Source organism: Sycon ciliatum, chromosome 1 (assembly GCF_964019385.1).
Source record: "Sycon ciliatum chromosome 1, ocSycCili1.1, whole genome shotgun sequence".
NCBI lineage: Eukaryota > Metazoa > Porifera > Calcarea > Leucosolenida > Sycettidae > Sycon > Sycon ciliatum.
In genome coordinates, this window is record NC_088643.1 from 60,550,672 (window position 1) to 60,566,758 (window position 16,087).

Here is a 16,087-nt window from a genome sequence, read left to right on the forward strand (position 1 = left end):
CTGGGCGCACAGGTACAGTCCATAGCTGCCATCAGGGATCTAGGGCGTCTGCCTGCGTGCGGCTGCAAATACGCAATTGCATGCTGGGTCAGGGGTTCGGGGAAGAAAGAAAAAAACACCTTTGAAGATAGACTGAAGCCGCTGAATAATCAAAAAGAACGTAGATCTACGCAGCACTGTCCTGTTTTCTGTGCGACGAACACTGAAGAAGAACTGAGCCTTGCAGCAAGGAAGACAAAGAAAGAGAAGAAAAGAAGAAGAAGAAGAAGAAAAGAAATGAAATGAAAAGGAAAGAAAAGAAAAGAAAAGAAAAGAAAAAAGTCTACAGCACGAGGTATTCCCAGGCGGTCACCCATCCAAGTACTAACCTCGCCCGACGTTGCTTGACTTCGGTGATCGGACGAGAACCGGTATTTTCAACGTGGTATGGCCGTAGACATTCTTTTCCTTTCGCCGACTCCCAATATACTGAAAACACCCAGTGTCGCGCACGCACGCACAATAACACACACACACACAAATACATGCTGGGCGCACAGGTACAGTCCATACCTGCCATCAGGGATCTAGGGCGTCTGCCTGCGTGCGGCTGCAAATACGCAATTGCATGCTGGGTCAGGGGTTCGGGGAAGAAAGAAAAAAACACCTTTGAAGATAGACTGAAGCCGCTGAATAATCAAAAAGAACGTAGATCTACGCAGCACTGTCCTGTTTTCTGTGCGACGAACACTGAAGAAGAACTGAGCCTTGCAGCAAGGAAGACAAAGAAAGAGAAGAAAAGAAGAAGAAGAAGAAGAAAAGAAATGAAATGAAAAGGAAAGAAAAGAAAAGAAAAGAAAAGAAAAAAGTCTACAGCACGAGGTATTCCCAGGCGGTCACCCATCCAAGTACTAACCTCGCCCGACGTTGCTTGACTTCGGTGATCGGACGAGAACCGGTATTTTCAACGTGGTATGGCCGTAGACATTCTTTTCCTTTCGCCGACTCCCCTTATACTGAAAACACCCAGTGTCGCGCACGCACGCACAATAACACACACACACACACACAAATACATGCTGGGCGCACAGGTACAGTCCATAGCTGCCATCAGGGATCTAGGGCGTCTGCCTGCGTGCGGCTGCAAATACGCAATTGCATGCTGGGTCAGGGGTTCGGGGAAGAAAGAAAAAAACACCTTTGAAGATAGACTGAAGCCGCTGAATAATCAAAAAGAACGTAGATCTACGCAGCACTGTCCTGTTTTCTGTGCGACGAACACTGAAGAAGAACTGAGCCTTGCAGCAAGGAAGACAAAGAAAGAGAAGAAAAGAAGAAGAAGAAGAAAAGAAATGAAATGAAAAGGAAAGAAAAGAAAAGAAAAGAAAAAAGTCTACAGCACGAGGTATTCCCAGGCGGTCACCCATCCAAGTACTAACCTCGCCCGACGTTGCTTGACTTCGGTGATCGGACGAGAACCGGTATTTTCAACGTGGTATGGCCGTAGACATTCTTTTCCTTTCGCCGACTCCCCTTATACTGAAAACACCCAGTGTCGCGCACGCACGCGCAATAACACACACACACAAATACATGCTGGGCGCACAGGTACAGTCCATAGCTGCCATCAGGGATCTAGGGCGTCTGCCTGCGTGCGGCTGCAAATACGCAATTGCATGCTGGGTCAGGGGTTCGGGGAAGAAAGAAAAAAACACCTTTGAAGATAGACTGAAGCCGCTGAATAATCAAAAAGAACGTAGATCTACGCAGCACTGTCCTGTTTTCTGTGCGACGAACACTGAAGAAGAACTGAGCCTTGCAGCAAGGAAGACAAAGAAAGAGAAGAAAAGAAGAAGAAGAAGAAGAAGAAAAGAAATGAAATGAAAAGGAAAGAAAAGAAAAGAAAAGAAAAGAAAAAAGTCTACAGCACGAGGTATTCCCAGGCGGTCACCCATCCAAGTACTAACCTCGCCCGACGTTGCTTGACTTCGGTGATCGGACGAGAACCGGTATTTTCAACGTGGTATGGCCGTAGACATTCTTTTCCTTTCGCCGACTCCCCTTATACTGAAAACACCCAGTGTCGCGCACGCACGCGCAATAACACACACACACAAATACATGCTGGGCGCACAGGTACAGTCCATAGCTGCCATCAGGGATCTAGGGCGTCTGCCTGCGTGCGGCTGCAAATACGCAATTGCATGCTGGGTCAGGGGTTCGGGGAAGAAAGAAAAAAACACCTTTGAAGATAGACTGAAGCCGCTGAATAATCAAAAAGAACGTAGATCTACGCAGCACTGTCCTGTTTTCTGTGCGACGAACACTGAAGAAGAACTGAGCCTTGCAGCAAGGAAGACAAAGAAAGAGAAGAAAAGAAGAAGAAGAAGAAGAAGAAAAGAAATGAAATGAAAAGGAAAGAAAAGAAAAGAAAAGAAAAGAAAAAAGTCTACAGCACGAGGTATTCCCAGGCGGTCACCCATCCAAGTACTAACCTCGCCCGACGTTGCTTGACTTCGGTGATCGGACGAGAACCGGTATTTTCAACGTGGTATGGCCGTAGACATTCTTTTCCTTTCGCCGACTCCCCTTATACTGAAAACACCCAGTGTCGCGCACGCACGCACAATAACACACACACACACACAAATACATGCTGGGCGCACAGGTACAGTCCATAGCTGCCATCAGGGATCTAGGGCGTCTGCCTGCGTGCGGCTGCAAATACGCAATTGCATGCTGGGTCAGGGGTTCGGGGAAGAAAGAAAAAAACACCTTTGAAGATAGACTGAAGCCGCTGAATAATCAAAAAGAACGTAGATCTACGCAGCACTGTCCTGTTTTCTGTGCGACGAACACTGAAGAAGAACTGAGCCTTGCAGCAAGGAAGACAAAGAAAGAGAAGAAAAGAAGAAGAAGAAGAAGAAAAGAAATGAAATGAAAAGGAAAGAAAAGAAAAGAAAAGAAAAGAAAAAAGTCTACAGCACGAGGTATTCCCAGGCGGTCACCCATCCAAGTACTAACCTCGCCCGACGTTGCTTGACTTCGGTGATCGGACGAGAACCGGTATTTTCAACGTGGTATGGCTGTAGACATTCTTTTCCTTTCGCCGACTCCCCTTATACTGAAAACACCCAGTGTCGCGCACGCACGCACAATAACACACACACACACACAAATACATGCTGGGCGCACAGGTACAGTCCATAGCTGCCATCAGGGATCTAGGGCGTCTGCCTGCGTGCGGCTGCAAATACGCAATTGCATGCTGGGTCAGGGGTTCGGGGAAGAAAGAAAAAAACACCTTTGAAGATAGACTGAAGCCGCTGAATAATCAAAAAGAACGTAGATCTACGCAGCACTGTCCTGTTTTCTGTGCGACGAACACTGAAGAAGAACTGAGCCTTGCAGCAAGGAAGACAAAGAAAGAGAAGAAAAGAAGAAGAAGAAGAAGAAAAGAAATGAAATGAAAAGGAAAGAAAAGAAAAGAAAAGAAAAGAAAAAAGTCTACAGCACGAGGTATTCCCAGGCGGTCACCCATCCAAGTACTAACCTCGCCCGACGTTGCTTGACTTCGGTGATCGGACGAGAACCGGTATTTTCAACGTGGTATGGCCGTAGACATTCTTTTCCTTTCGCCGACTCCCCTTATACTGAAAACACCCAGTGTCGCGCACGCACGCACAATAACACACACACACACAAATACATGCTGGGCGCACAGGTACAGTCCATAGCTGCCATCAGGGATCTAGGGCGTCTGCCTGCGTGCGGCTGCAAATACGCAATTGCATGCTGGGTCGGGGGTTCGGGGAAGAAAGAAAAAAACACCTTTGAAGATAGACTGAAGCCGCTGAATAATCAAAAAGAACGTAGATCTACGCAGCACTGTCCTGTTTTCTGTGCGACGAACACTGAAGAAGAACTGAGCCTTGCAGCAAGGAAGACAAAGAAAGAGAAGAAAAGAAGAAGAAGAAGAAAAGAAATGAAATGAAATGAAAAGGAAAGAAAAGAAAAGAAAAGAAAAGAAAAAAAGTCTACAGCACGAGGTATTCCCAGGCGGTCACCCATCCAAGTACTAACCTCGCCCGACGTTGCTTGACTTCGGTGATCGGACGAGAACCGGTATTTTCAACGTGGTATGGCCGTAGACATTCTTTTCCTTTCGCCGACTCCCCTTATACTGAAAACACCCAGTGTCGCGCACGCACGCACAATAACACACACACACACACAAATACATGCTGGGCGCACAGGTACAGTCCATAGCTGCCATCAGGGATCTAGGGCGTCTGCCTGCGTGCGGCTGCAAATACGCAATTGCATGCTGGGTCAGGGGTTCGGGGAAGAAAGAAAAAAACACCTTTGAAGATAGACTGAAGCCGCTGAATAATCAAAAAGAACGTAGATCTACGCAGCACTGTCCTGTTTTCTGTGCGACGAACACTGAAGAAGAACTGAGCCTTGCAGCAAGGAAGACAAAGAAAGAGAAGAAAAGAAGAAGAAGAAGAAAAGAAATGAAATGAAAAGGAAAGAAAAGAAAAGAAAAGAAAAGAAAAAAGTCTACAGCACGAGGTATTCCCAGGCGGTCACCCATCCAAGTACTAACCTCGCCCGACGTTGCTTGACTTCGGTGATCGGACGAGAACCGGTATTTTCAACGTGGTATGGCCGTAGACATTCTTTTCCTTTCGCCGACTCCCCTTATACTGAAAACACCCAGTGTCGCGCACGCACGCACAATAACACACACACACACACACAAATACATGCTGGGCGCACAGGTACAGTCCATAGCTGCCATCAGGGATCTAGGGCGTCTGCCTGCGTGCGGCTGCAAATACGCAATTGCATGCTGGGTCAGGGGTTCGGGGAAGAAAGAAAAAAACACCTTTGAAGATAGACTGAAGCCGCTGAATAATCAAAAAGAACGTAGATCTACGCAGCACTGTCCTGTTTTCTGTGCGACGAACACTGAAGAAGAACTGAGCCTTGCAGCAAGGAAGACAAAGAAAGAGAAGAAAAGAAGAAGAAGAAGAAGAAAAGAAATGAAATGAAAAGGAAAGAAAAGAAAAGAAAAGAAAAGAAAAAAGTCTACAGCACGAGGTATTCCCAGGCGGTCACCCATCCAAGTACTAACCTCGCCCGACGTTGCTTGACTTCGGTGATCGGACGAGAACCGGTATTTTCAACGTGGTATGGCCGTAGACATTCTTTTCCTTTCGCCGACTCCCAATATACTGAAAACACCCAGTGTCGCGCACGCACGCACAATAACACACACACACACAAATACATGCTGGGCGCACAGGTACAGTCCATAGCTGCCATCAGGGATCTAGGGCGTCTGCCTGCGTGCGGCTGCAAATACGCAATTGCATGCTGGGTCAGGGGTTCGGGGAAGAAAGAAAAAAACACCTTTGAAGATAGACTGAAGCCGCTGAATAATCAAAAAGAACGTAGATCTACGCAGCACTGTCCTGTTTTCTGTGCGACGAACACTGAAGAAGAACTGAGCCTTGCAGCAAGGAAGACAAAGAAAGAGAAGAAAAGAAGAAGAAGAAGAAAAGAAATGAAATGAAAAGGAAAGAAAAGAAAAGAAAAGAAAAGAAAAAAGTCTACAGCACGAGGTATTCCCAGGCGGTCACCCATCCAAGTACTAACCTCGCCCGACGTTGCTTGACTTCGGTGATCGGACGAGAACCGGTATTTTCAACGTGGTATGGCCGTAGACATTCTTTTCCTTTCGCCGACTCCCCTTATACTGAAAACACCCAGTGTCGCGCACGCACGCACAATAACACACACACACACACACAAATACATGCTGGGCGCACAGGTACAGTCCATAGCTGCCATCAGGGATCTAGGGCGTCTGCCTGCGTGCGGCTGCAAATACGCAATTGCATGCTGGGTCAGGGGTTCGGGGAAGAAAGAAAAAAACACCTTTGAAGATAGACTGAAGCCGCTGAATAATCAAAAAGAACGTAGATCTACGCAGCACTGTCCTGTTTTCTGTGCGACGAACACTGAAGAAGAACTGAGCCTTGCAGCAAGGAAGACAAAGAAAGAGAAGAAAAGAAGAAGAAGAAGAAGAAAAGAAATGAAATGAAAAGGAAAGAAAAGAAAAGAAAAGAAAAGAAAAAAGTCTACAGCACGAGGTATTCCCAGGCGGTCACCCATCCAAGTACTAACCTCGCCCGACGTTGCTTGACTTCGGTGATCGGACGAGAACCGGTATTTTCAACGTGGTATGGCCGTAGACATTCTTTTCCTTTCGCCGACTCCCCTTATACTGAAAACACCCAGTGTCGCGCACGCACGCACAATAACACACACACACACACACAAATACATGCTGGGCGCACAGGTACAGTCCATAGCTGCCATCAGGGATCTAGGGCGTCTGCCTGCGTGCGGCTGCAAATACGCAATTGCATGCTGGGTCAGGGGTTCGGGGAAGAAAGAAAAAAACACCTTTGAAGATAGACTGAAGCCGCTGAATAATCAAAAAGAACGTAGATCTACGCAGCACTGTCCTGTTTTCTGTGCGACGAACACTGAAGAAGAACTGAGCCTTGCAGCAAGGAAGACAAAGAAAGAGAAGAAAAGAAGAAGAAGAAGAAAAGAAATGAAATGAAAAGGAAAGAAAAGAAAAGAAAAGAAAAGAAAAAAGTCTACAGCACGAGGTATTCCCAGGCGGTCACCCATCCAAGTACTAACCTCGCCCGACGTTGCTTGACTTCGGTGATCGGACGAGAACCGGTATTTTCAACGTGGTATGGCCGTAGACATTCTTTTCCTTTCGCCGACTCCCCTTATACTGAAAACACCCAGTGTCGCGCACGCACGCGCAATAACACACACACACAAATACATGCTGGGCGCACAGGTACAGTCCATAGCTGCCATCAGGGATCTAGGGCGTCTGCCTGCGTGCGGCTGCAAATACGCAATTGCATGCTGGGTCAGGGGTTCGGGGAAGAAAGAAAAAAACACCTTTGAAGATAGACTGAAGCCGCTGAATAATCAAAAAGAACGTAGATCTACGCAGCACTGTCCTGTTTTCTGTGCGACGAACACTGAAGAAGAACTGAGCCTTGCAGCAAGGAAGACAAAGAAAGAGAAGAAAAGAAGAAGAAGAAGAAAAGAAATGAAATGAAAAGGAAAGAAAAGAAAAGAAAAGAAAAGAAAAAAGTCTACAGCACGAGGTATTCCCAGGCGGTCACCCATCCAAGTACTAACCTCGCCCGACGTTGCTTGACTTCGGTGATCGGACGAGAACCGGTATTTTCAACGTGGTATGGCCGTAGACATTCTTTTCCTTTCGCCGACTCCCCTTATACTGAAAACACCCAGTGTCGCGCACGCACGCACAATAACACACACACACACACACAAATACATGCTGGGCGCACAGGTACAGTCCATAGCTGCCATCAGGGATCTAGGGCGTCTGCCTGCGTGCGGCTGCAAATACGCAATTGCATGCTGGGTCAGGGGTTCGGGGAAGAAAGAAAAAAACACCTTTGAAGATAGACTGAAGCCGCTGAATAATCAAAAAGAACGTAGATCTACGCAGCACTGTCCTGTTTTCTGTGCGACGAACACTGAAGAAGAACTGAGCCTTGCAGCAAGGAAGACAAAGAAAGAGAAGAAAAGAAGAAGAAGAAGAAGAAAAGAAATGAAATGAAAAGGAAAGAAAAGAAAAGAAAAGAAAAGAAAAAAGTCTACAGCACGAGGTATTCCCAGGCGGTCACCCATCCAAGTACTAACCTCGCCCGACGTTGCTTGACTTCGGTGATCGGACGAGAACCGGTATTTTCAACGTGGTATGGCCGTAGACATTCTTTTCCTTTCGCCGACTCCCAATATACTGAAAACACCCAGTGTCGCGCACGCACGCACAATAACACACACACACACAAATACATGCTGGGCGCACAGGTACAGTCCATAGCTGCCATCAGGGATCTAGGGCGTCTGCCTGCGTGCGGCTGCAAATACGCAATTGCATGCTGGGTCAGGGGTTCGGGGAAGAAAGAAAAAAACACCTTTGAAGATAGACTGAAGCCGCTGAATAATCAAAAAGAACGTAGATCTACGCAGCACTGTCCTGTTTTCTGTGCGACGAACACTGAAGAAGAACTGAGCCTTGCAGCAAGGAAGACAAAGAAAGAGAAGAAAAGAAGAAGAAGAAGAAAAGAAATGAAATGAAAAGGAAAGAAAAGAAAAGAAAAGAAAAGAAAAAAGTCTACAGCACGAGGTATTCCCAGGCGGTCACCCATCCAAGTACTAACCTCGCCCGACGTTGCTTGACTTCGGTGATCGGACGAGAACCGGTATTTTCAACGTGGTATGGCCGTAGACATTCTTTTCCTTTCGCCGACTCCCCTTATACTGAAAACACCCAGTGTCGCGCACGCACGCACAATAACACACACACACACACACAAATACATGCTGGGCGCACAGGTACAGTCCATAGCTGCCATCAGGGATCTAGGGCGTCTGCCTGCGTGCGGCTGCAAATACGCAATTGCATGCTGGGTCAGGGGTTCGGGGAAGAAAGAAAAAAACACCTTTGAAGATAGACTGAAGCCGCTGAATAATCAAAAAGAACGTAGATCTACGCAGCACTGTCCTGTTTTCTGTGCGACGAACACTGAAGAAGAACTGAGCCTTGCAGCAAGGAAGACAAAGAAAGAGAAGAAAAGAAGAAGAAGAAAAGAAATGAAATGAAAAGGAAAGAAAAGAAAAGAAAAAAGTCTACAGCACGAGGTATTCCCAGGCGGTCACCCATCCAAGTACTAACCTCGCCCGACGTTGCTTGACTTCGGTGATCGGACGAGAACCGGTATTTTCAACGTGGTATGGCCGTAGACATTCTTTTCCTTTCGCCGACTCCCCTTATACTGAAAACACCCAGTGTCGCGCACGCACGCGCAATAACACACACACACAAATACATGCTGGGCGCACAGGTACAGTCCATAGCTGCCATCAGGGATCTAGGGCGTCTGCCTGCGTGCGGCTGCAAATACGCAATTGCATGCTGGGTCAGGGGTTCGGGGAAGAAAGAAAAAAACACCTTTGAAGATAGACTGAAGCCGCTGAATAATCAAAAAGAACGTAGATCTACGCAGCACTGTCCTGTTTTCTGTGCGACGAACACTGAAGAAGAACTGAGCCTTGCAGCAAGGAAGACAAAGAAAGAGAAGAAAAGAAGAAGAAGAAGAAAAGAAATGAAATGAAAAGGAAAGAAAAGAAAAGAAAAGAAAAGAAAAGAAAAAAGTCTACAGCACGAGGTATTCCCAGGCGGTCACCCATCCAAGTACTAACCTCGCCCGACGTTGCTTGACTTCGGTGATCGGACGAGAACCGGTATTTTCAACGTGGTATGGCCGTAGACATTCTTTTCCTTTCGCCGACTCCCCTTATACTGAAAACACCCAGTGTCGCGCACGCACGCACAATAACACACACACACACAAATACATGCTGGGCGCACAGGTACAGTCCATAGCTGCCATCAGGGATCTAGGGCGTCTGCCTGCGTGCGGCTGCAAATACGCAATTGCATGCTGGGTCAGGGGTTCGGGGAAGAAAGAAAAAAACACCTTTGAAGATAGACTGAAGCCGCTGAATAATCAAAAAGAACGTAGATTTTTTTGGATTGGATTGGATTGGATTTTTATTTATAGTGGTGACTATAACAGACAATTGCCTAATAACAATAGACCCACTCGAGGGAAAGATGCAAAAAGATATGAATAATTAATATAATAATAGACTACCGGTATTGGATAGGTGATCATGTTCGCATTTTGCATAGCTGAAAGTCATAATTACTAGCGTGAAAAAGCAAGGCATTGGGGTAACAGTTTCTTAAAACGGGCGGAGTTATCCACACAGCGAGCTAGAGGGTGCAAATCATTCCACAGCTTAGCACATTGGAAGGAAGCGCCATGACGGGCAAAGGCAGTTCTGAGCATGGGCAACTTAAGAGTGCGTGATACAAGGCTGCGCGTTGCAAGACCATTATTTAAACGCTCGAACATTTGACTTAATGTGACACTACAGCGGCCTTCCAAACAGCGCCACGTCAGATACAGTAATTTCTTGCAATACATGGTTGCCAAACGATCTAGACCAAGTCTCGCAAATAAAGGGCTTGATGGGCTACAAAAACCAGTATCGTACACTGAACGCAAAGCTCGCTTTAGCATTCGTTCAAGCCTACCTAACTGGGTTAAGGAAAGGCCAGCAGAAAAACAATTTGATGCATATAGAAAATCTGGCAACACTAGGCACTTTACGAAGGTTTCTCGGCAAGTCAGCGGAATATTGTGTCGATTTCGGAACAGAATACCAATTTTACTGGCTAGTTTGGAGACCATAGAATCAACTTGAGTGCTCCAAGAAAGATCCTGGTCCAAATGTATTCCAAGGTACTTTGCACATGTCACTTGCTTGAGCTGCACTCCATGGCAGTAGACTGCAAATTGGTGGTCAGTAATATGTGGCGTAGACAGGAAGAGCACTTGTGTCTTCCGAGCATTTAGAATTAAATTGCGGTTTGACAGCCAGGTACTAATGGCTGAGACAGCTGCAGACAGGGAGTTGCTAAGCGCATTCTTCTGCGTACCGCAAACATACAATAGAATATCGTCAGCAAATTGAATAACTTTCACACAAAACTCGGAGACAATGGACTGGATCGAACGAACATAGAGTACAAAAAGCAGCGGACCAAGAACAGAGCCCTGGGGAACGCCACACATGCAGGGGAAAGGATCTACGCAGCACTGTCCTGTTTTCTGTGCGACGAACACTGAAGAAGAACTGAGCCTTGCAGCAAGGAAGACAAAGAAAGAGAAGAAAAGAAGAAGAAGAAGAAGAAAAGAAATGAAATGAAAAGGAAACAAAAGAAAAGAAAAGAAAAGAAAAAAGTCTACAGCACGAGGTATTCCCAGGCGGTCACCCATCCAAGTACTAACCTCGCCCGACGTTGCTTGACTTCGGTGATCGGACGAGAACCGGTATTTTCAACGTGGTATGGCCGTAGACATTCTTTTCCTTTCGCCGACTCCCCTTATACTGAAAACACCCAGTGTCGCGCACGCACGCACAATAACACACACACACACACACACACAAATACATGCTGGGCGCACAGGTACAGTCCATAGCTGCCATCAGGGATCTAGGGCGTCTGCCTGCGTGCGGCTGCAAATACGCAATTGCATGCTGGGTCAGGGGTTCGGGGAAGAAAGAAAAAAACACCTTTGAAGATAGACTGAAGCCGCTGAATAATCAAAAAGAACGTAGATCTACGCAGCACTGTCCTGTTTTCTGTGCGACGAACACTGAAGAAGAACTGAGCCTTGCAGCAAGGAAGACAAAGAAAGAGAAGAAAAGAAGAAGAAGAAGAAAAGAAATGAAATGAAAAGGAAAGAAAAGAAAAGAAAAGAAAAGAAAAGAAAAAAGTCTACAGCACGAGGTATTCCCAGGCGGTCACCCATCCAAGTACTAACCTCGCCCGACGTTGCTTGACTTCGGTGATCGGACGAGAACCGGTATTTTCAACGTGGTATGGCCGTAGACATTCTTTTCCTTTCGCCGACTCCCCTTATACTGAAAACACCCAGTGTCGCGCACGCACGCACAATAACACACACACACACACAAATACATGCTGGGCGCACAGGTACAGTCCATAGCTGCCATCAGGGATCTAGGGCGTCTGCCTGCGTGCGGCTGCAAATACGCAATTGCATGCTGGGTCAGGGGTTCGGGGAAGAAAGAAAAAAACACCTTTGAAGATAGACTGAAGCCGCTGGATAATCAAAAAGAACGTAGATCTACGCAGCACTGTCCTGTTTTCTGTGCGACGAACACTGAAGAAGAACTGAGCCTTGCAGCAAGGAAGACAAAGAAAGAGAAGAAAAGAAGAAGAAGAAGAAAAGAAATGAAATGAAAAGGAAAGAAAAGAAAAGAAAAGAAAAGAAAAAAGTCTACAGCACGAGGTATTCCCAGGCGGTCACCCATCCAAGTACTAACCTCGCCCGACGTTGCTTGACTTCGGTGATCGGACGAGAACCGGTATTTTCAACGTGGTATGGCCGTAGACATTCTTTTCCTTTCGCCGACTCCCCTTATACTGAAAACACCCAGTGTCGCGCACGCACGCACAATAACACACACACACACAAATACATGCTGGGCGCACAGGTACAGTCCATAGCTGCCATCAGGGATCTAGGGCGTCTGCCTGCGTGCGGCTGCAAATACGCAATTGCATGCTGGGTCAGGGGTTCGGGGAAGAAAGAAAAAAACACCTTTGAAGATAGACTGAAGCCGCTGAATAATCAAAAAGAACGTAGATCTACGCAGCACTGTCCTGTTTTCTGTGCGACGAACACTGAAGAAGAACTGAGCCTTGCAGCAAGGAAGACAAAGAAAGAGAAGAAAAGAAGAAGAAGAAGAAAAGAAATGAAATGAAAAGGAAAGAAAAGAAAAGAAAAGAAAAGAAAAAAGTCTACAGCACGAGGTATTCCCAGGCGGTCACCCATCCAAGTACTAACCTCGCCCGACGTTGCTTGACTTCGGTGATCGGACGAGAACCGGTATTTTCAACGTGGTATGGCCGTAGACATTCTTTTCCTTTCGCCGACTCCCCTTATACTGAAAACACCCAGTGTCGCGCACGCACGCACAATAACACACACACACACAAATACATGCTGGGCGCACAGGTACAGTCCATAGCTGCCATCAGGGATCTAGGGCGTCTGCCTGCGTGCGGCTGCAAATACGCAATTGCATGCTGGGTCAGGGGTTCGGGGAAGAAAGAAAAAAACACCTTTGAAGATAGACTGAAGCCGCTGAATAATCAAAAAGAACGTAGATCTACGCAGCACTGTCCTGTTTTCTGTGCGACGAACACTGAAGAAGAACTGAGCCTTGCAGCAAGGAAGACAAAGAAAGAGAAGAAAAGAAGAAGAAGAAGAAGAAGAAAAGAAATGAAATGAAAAGGAAAGAAAAGAAAAGAAAAGAAAAGAAAAAAGTCTACAGCACGAGGTATTCCCAGGCGGTCACCCATCCAAGTACTAACCTCGCCCGACGTTGCTTGACTTCGGTGATCGGACGAGAACCGGTATTTTCAACGTGGTATGGCCGTAGACATTCTTTTCCTTTCGCCGACTCCCCTTATACTGAAAACACCCAGTGTCGCGCACGCACGCACAATAACACACACACACACACAAATACATGCTGGGCGCACAGGTACAGTCCATAGCTGCCATCAGGGATCTAGGGCGTCTGCCTGCGTGCGGCTGCAAATACGCAATTGCATGCTGGGTCAGGGGTTCGGGGAAGAAAGAAAAAAACACCTTTGAAGATAGACTGAAGCCGCTGGATAATCAAAAAGAACGTAGATCTACGCAGCACTGTCCTGTTTTCTGTGCGACGAACACTGAAGAAGAACTGAGCCTTGCAGCAAGGAAGACAAAGAAAGAGAAGAAAAGAAGAAGAAGAAGAAAAGAAATGAAATGAAAAGGAAAGAAAAGAAAAGAAAAGAAAAGAAAAAAGTCTACAGCACGAGGTATTCCCAGGCGGTCACCCATCCAAGTACTAACCTCGCCCGACGTTGCTTGACTTCGGTGATCGGACGAGAACCGGTATTTTCAACGTGGTATGGCCGTAGACATTCTTTTCCTTTCGCCGACTCCCCTTATACTGAAAACACCCAGTGTCGCGCACGCACGCACAATAACACACACACACACAAATACATGCTGGGCGCACAGGTACAGTCCATAGCTGCCATCAGGGATCTAGGGCGTCTGCCTGCGTGCGGCTGCAAATACGCAATTGCATGCTGGGTCAGGGGTTCGGGGAAGAAAGAAAAAAACACCTTTGAAGATAGACTGAAGCCGCTGAATAATCAAAAAGAACGTAGATCTACGCAGCACTGTCCTGTTTTCTGTGCGACGAACACTGAAGAAGAACTGAGCCTTGCAGCAAGGAAGACAAAGAAAGAGAAGAAAAGAAGAAGAAGAAGAAGAAGAAAAGAAATGAAATGAAAAGGAAAGAAAAGAAAAGAAAAGAAAAGAAAAAAGTCTACAGCACGAGGTATTCCCAGGCGGTCACCCATCCAAGTACTAACCTCGCCCGACGTTGCTTGACTTCGGTGATCGGACGAGAACCGGTATTTTCAACGTGGTATGGCCGTAGACATTCTTTTCCTTTCGCCGACTCCCCTTATACTGAAAACACCCAGTGTCGCGCACGCACGCACAATAACACACACACACACACAAATACATGCTGGGCGCACAGGTACAGTCCATAGCTGCCATCAGGGATCTAGGGCGTCTGCCTGCGTGCGGCTGCAAATACGCAATTGCATGCTGGGTCAGGGGTTCGGGGAAGAAAGAAAAAAACACCTTTGAAGATAGACTGAAGCCGCTGGATAATCAAAAAGAACGTAGATCTACGCAGCACTGTCCTGTTTTCTGTGCGACGAACACTGAAGAAGAACTGAGCCTTGCAGCAAGGAAGACAAAGAAAGAGAAGAAAAGAAGAAGAAGAAGAAAAGAAATGAAATGAAAAGGAAAGAAAAGAAAAGAAAAGAAAAGAAAAAAGTCTACAGCACGAGGTATTCCCAGGCGGTCACCCATCCAAGTACTAACCTCGCCCGACGTTGCTTGACTTCGGTGATCGGACGAGAACCGGTATTTTCAACGTGGTATGGCCGTAGACATTCTTTTCCTTTCGCCGACTCCCCTTATACTGAAAACACCCAGTGTCGCGCACGCACGCACAATAACACACACACACACAAATACATGCTGGGCGCACAGGTACAGTCCATAGCTGCCATCAGGGATCTAGGGCGTCTGCCTGCGTGCGGCTGCAAATACGCAATTGCATGCTGGGTCAGGGGTTCGGGGAAGAAAGAAAAAAACACCTTTGAAGATAGACTGAAGCCGCTGAATAATCAAAAAGAACGTAGATCTACGCAGCACTGTCCTGTTTTCTGTGCGACGAACACTGAAGAAGAACTGAGCCTTGCAGCAAGGAAGACAAAGAAAGAGAAGAAAAGAAGAAGAAGAAGAAAAGAAATGAAATGAAAAGGAAAGAAAAGAAAAGAAAAGAAAAGAAAAAAGTCTACAGCACGAGGTATTCCCAGGCGGTCACCCATCCAAGTACTAACCTCGCCCGACGTTGCTTGACTTCGGTGATCGGACGAGAACCGGTATTTTCAACGTGGTATGGCCGTAGACATTCTTTTCCTTTCGCCGACTCCCCTTATACTGAAAACACCCAGTGTCGCGCACGCACGCACAATAACACACACACACACAAATACATGCTGGGCGCACAGGTACAGTCCATAGCTGCCATCAGGGATCTAGGGCGTCTGCCTGCGTGCGGCTGCAAATACGCAATTGCATGCTGGGTCAGGGGTTCGGGGAAGAAAGAAAAAAACACCTTTGAAGATAGACTGAAGCCGCTGAATAATCAAAAAGAACGTAGATCTACGCAGCACTGTCCTGTTTTCTGTGCGACGAACACTGAAGAAGAACTGAGCCTTGCAGCAAGGAAGACAAAGAAAGAGAAGAAAAGAAGAAGAAGAAGAAAAGAAATGAAATGAAAAGGAAAGAAAAGAAAAGAAAAGAAAAGAAAAAAGTCTACAGCACGAGGTATTCCCAGGCGGTCACCCATCCAAGTACTAACCTCGCCCGACGTTGCTTGACTTCGGTGATCGGACGAGAACCGGTATTTTCAACGTGGTATGGCCGTAGACATTCTTTTCCTTTCGCCGACTTCCCTTATACTGAAAACACCCAGTGTCGCGCACGCACGCGCAATAACACACAAACACACAAATACATGCTGGGCGCACAGGTACAGTCCATAGCTGCCATCAGGGATCTAGGGCGTCTGCCTGCGTGCGGCTGCAAATACGCAATTGCATGCTGGGTCAGGGGTTCGGGGAAGAAAGAAAAAAACACCTTTGAAGATAGACTGAAGCCGCTGAATAATCAAAAAGAACGTAGATCTACGCAGCACTGTCCTGTTTTCTGTGCGACGAACA

General features: G+C 46.7%; 28 non-coding genes across 28 annotated transcripts; all 28 read right to left on the bottom strand.

Annotated features, from left to right (window-relative positions):
- Positions 1–319: 319 nt before the first annotated feature.
- LOC135807356 (5S ribosomal RNA) lies at positions 320–438 on the bottom strand. Its single transcript, XR_010551638.1, has one exon. It is a non-coding gene; the product is annotated as a 5S ribosomal RNA (ribosomal RNA).
- Positions 439–846: 408 nt separating this feature from the next.
- Positions 847–965, bottom strand: LOC135807357 (5S ribosomal RNA). The gene has a single exon (XR_010551639.1). It is a non-coding gene; the product is annotated as a 5S ribosomal RNA (ribosomal RNA).
- Positions 966–1,369: 404 nt separating this feature from the next.
- LOC135807358 (5S ribosomal RNA) lies at positions 1,370–1,488 on the bottom strand. The gene has a single exon (XR_010551640.1). It is a non-coding gene; the product is annotated as a 5S ribosomal RNA (ribosomal RNA).
- A 409-nt stretch (positions 1,489–1,897) lies between these two features.
- Positions 1,898–2,016, bottom strand: LOC135807359 (5S ribosomal RNA). Its single transcript, XR_010551641.1, has one exon. It is a non-coding gene; the product is annotated as a 5S ribosomal RNA (ribosomal RNA).
- A 409-nt stretch (positions 2,017–2,425) lies between these two features.
- On the bottom strand, positions 2,426–2,544 carry LOC135807360 (5S ribosomal RNA). Its single transcript, XR_010551642.1, has one exon. It is a non-coding gene; the product is annotated as a 5S ribosomal RNA (ribosomal RNA).
- Positions 2,545–2,954: 410 nt separating this feature from the next.
- On the bottom strand, positions 2,955–3,073 carry LOC135807650 (5S ribosomal RNA). The gene has a single exon (XR_010551922.1). It is a non-coding gene; the product is annotated as a 5S ribosomal RNA (ribosomal RNA).
- Positions 3,074–3,483: 410 nt separating this feature from the next.
- LOC135807361 (5S ribosomal RNA) lies at positions 3,484–3,602 on the bottom strand. Its single transcript, XR_010551643.1, has one exon. It is a non-coding gene; the product is annotated as a 5S ribosomal RNA (ribosomal RNA).
- A 411-nt stretch (positions 3,603–4,013) lies between these two features.
- On the bottom strand, positions 4,014–4,132 carry LOC135807362 (5S ribosomal RNA). Its single transcript, XR_010551644.1, has one exon. It is a non-coding gene; the product is annotated as a 5S ribosomal RNA (ribosomal RNA).
- Positions 4,133–4,539: 407 nt separating this feature from the next.
- LOC135807363 (5S ribosomal RNA) lies at positions 4,540–4,658 on the bottom strand. The gene has a single exon (XR_010551645.1). It is a non-coding gene; the product is annotated as a 5S ribosomal RNA (ribosomal RNA).
- A 412-nt stretch (positions 4,659–5,070) lies between these two features.
- LOC135807365 (5S ribosomal RNA) lies at positions 5,071–5,189 on the bottom strand. The gene has a single exon (XR_010551647.1). It is a non-coding gene; the product is annotated as a 5S ribosomal RNA (ribosomal RNA).
- Positions 5,190–5,594: 405 nt separating this feature from the next.
- Positions 5,595–5,713, bottom strand: LOC135807366 (5S ribosomal RNA). The gene has a single exon (XR_010551648.1). It is a non-coding gene; the product is annotated as a 5S ribosomal RNA (ribosomal RNA).
- A 412-nt stretch (positions 5,714–6,125) lies between these two features.
- On the bottom strand, positions 6,126–6,244 carry LOC135807367 (5S ribosomal RNA). Its single transcript, XR_010551649.1, has one exon. It is a non-coding gene; the product is annotated as a 5S ribosomal RNA (ribosomal RNA).
- A 409-nt stretch (positions 6,245–6,653) lies between these two features.
- Positions 6,654–6,772, bottom strand: LOC135807368 (5S ribosomal RNA). Its single transcript, XR_010551650.1, has one exon. It is a non-coding gene; the product is annotated as a 5S ribosomal RNA (ribosomal RNA).
- Positions 6,773–7,175: 403 nt separating this feature from the next.
- LOC135807369 (5S ribosomal RNA) lies at positions 7,176–7,294 on the bottom strand. Its single transcript, XR_010551651.1, has one exon. It is a non-coding gene; the product is annotated as a 5S ribosomal RNA (ribosomal RNA).
- A 412-nt stretch (positions 7,295–7,706) lies between these two features.
- LOC135807371 (5S ribosomal RNA) lies at positions 7,707–7,825 on the bottom strand. The gene has a single exon (XR_010551652.1). It is a non-coding gene; the product is annotated as a 5S ribosomal RNA (ribosomal RNA).
- Positions 7,826–8,230: 405 nt separating this feature from the next.
- Positions 8,231–8,349, bottom strand: LOC135807372 (5S ribosomal RNA). Its single transcript, XR_010551653.1, has one exon. It is a non-coding gene; the product is annotated as a 5S ribosomal RNA (ribosomal RNA).
- Positions 8,350–8,745: 396 nt separating this feature from the next.
- On the bottom strand, positions 8,746–8,864 carry LOC135807373 (5S ribosomal RNA). Its single transcript, XR_010551654.1, has one exon. It is a non-coding gene; the product is annotated as a 5S ribosomal RNA (ribosomal RNA).
- Positions 8,865–9,272: 408 nt separating this feature from the next.
- LOC135807374 (5S ribosomal RNA) lies at positions 9,273–9,391 on the bottom strand. Its single transcript, XR_010551655.1, has one exon. It is a non-coding gene; the product is annotated as a 5S ribosomal RNA (ribosomal RNA).
- Positions 9,392–10,930: 1,539 nt separating this feature from the next.
- On the bottom strand, positions 10,931–11,049 carry LOC135807375 (5S ribosomal RNA). The gene has a single exon (XR_010551656.1). It is a non-coding gene; the product is annotated as a 5S ribosomal RNA (ribosomal RNA).
- A 418-nt stretch (positions 11,050–11,467) lies between these two features.
- LOC135807377 (5S ribosomal RNA) lies at positions 11,468–11,586 on the bottom strand. Its single transcript, XR_010551658.1, has one exon. It is a non-coding gene; the product is annotated as a 5S ribosomal RNA (ribosomal RNA).
- A 407-nt stretch (positions 11,587–11,993) lies between these two features.
- On the bottom strand, positions 11,994–12,112 carry LOC135807378 (5S ribosomal RNA). The gene has a single exon (XR_010551659.1). It is a non-coding gene; the product is annotated as a 5S ribosomal RNA (ribosomal RNA).
- A 405-nt stretch (positions 12,113–12,517) lies between these two features.
- On the bottom strand, positions 12,518–12,636 carry LOC135807379 (5S ribosomal RNA). Its single transcript, XR_010551660.1, has one exon. It is a non-coding gene; the product is annotated as a 5S ribosomal RNA (ribosomal RNA).
- A 411-nt stretch (positions 12,637–13,047) lies between these two features.
- On the bottom strand, positions 13,048–13,166 carry LOC135807380 (5S ribosomal RNA). The gene has a single exon (XR_010551661.1). It is a non-coding gene; the product is annotated as a 5S ribosomal RNA (ribosomal RNA).
- A 407-nt stretch (positions 13,167–13,573) lies between these two features.
- LOC135807381 (5S ribosomal RNA) lies at positions 13,574–13,692 on the bottom strand. Its single transcript, XR_010551662.1, has one exon. It is a non-coding gene; the product is annotated as a 5S ribosomal RNA (ribosomal RNA).
- A 411-nt stretch (positions 13,693–14,103) lies between these two features.
- Positions 14,104–14,222, bottom strand: LOC135807382 (5S ribosomal RNA). Its single transcript, XR_010551663.1, has one exon. It is a non-coding gene; the product is annotated as a 5S ribosomal RNA (ribosomal RNA).
- Positions 14,223–14,629: 407 nt separating this feature from the next.
- Positions 14,630–14,748, bottom strand: LOC135807383 (5S ribosomal RNA). The gene has a single exon (XR_010551664.1). It is a non-coding gene; the product is annotated as a 5S ribosomal RNA (ribosomal RNA).
- Positions 14,749–15,153: 405 nt separating this feature from the next.
- LOC135807384 (5S ribosomal RNA) lies at positions 15,154–15,272 on the bottom strand. The gene has a single exon (XR_010551665.1). It is a non-coding gene; the product is annotated as a 5S ribosomal RNA (ribosomal RNA).
- Positions 15,273–15,677: 405 nt separating this feature from the next.
- Positions 15,678–15,796, bottom strand: LOC135807385 (5S ribosomal RNA). Its single transcript, XR_010551666.1, has one exon. It is a non-coding gene; the product is annotated as a 5S ribosomal RNA (ribosomal RNA).
- Positions 15,797–16,087: the final 291 nt, after the last annotated feature.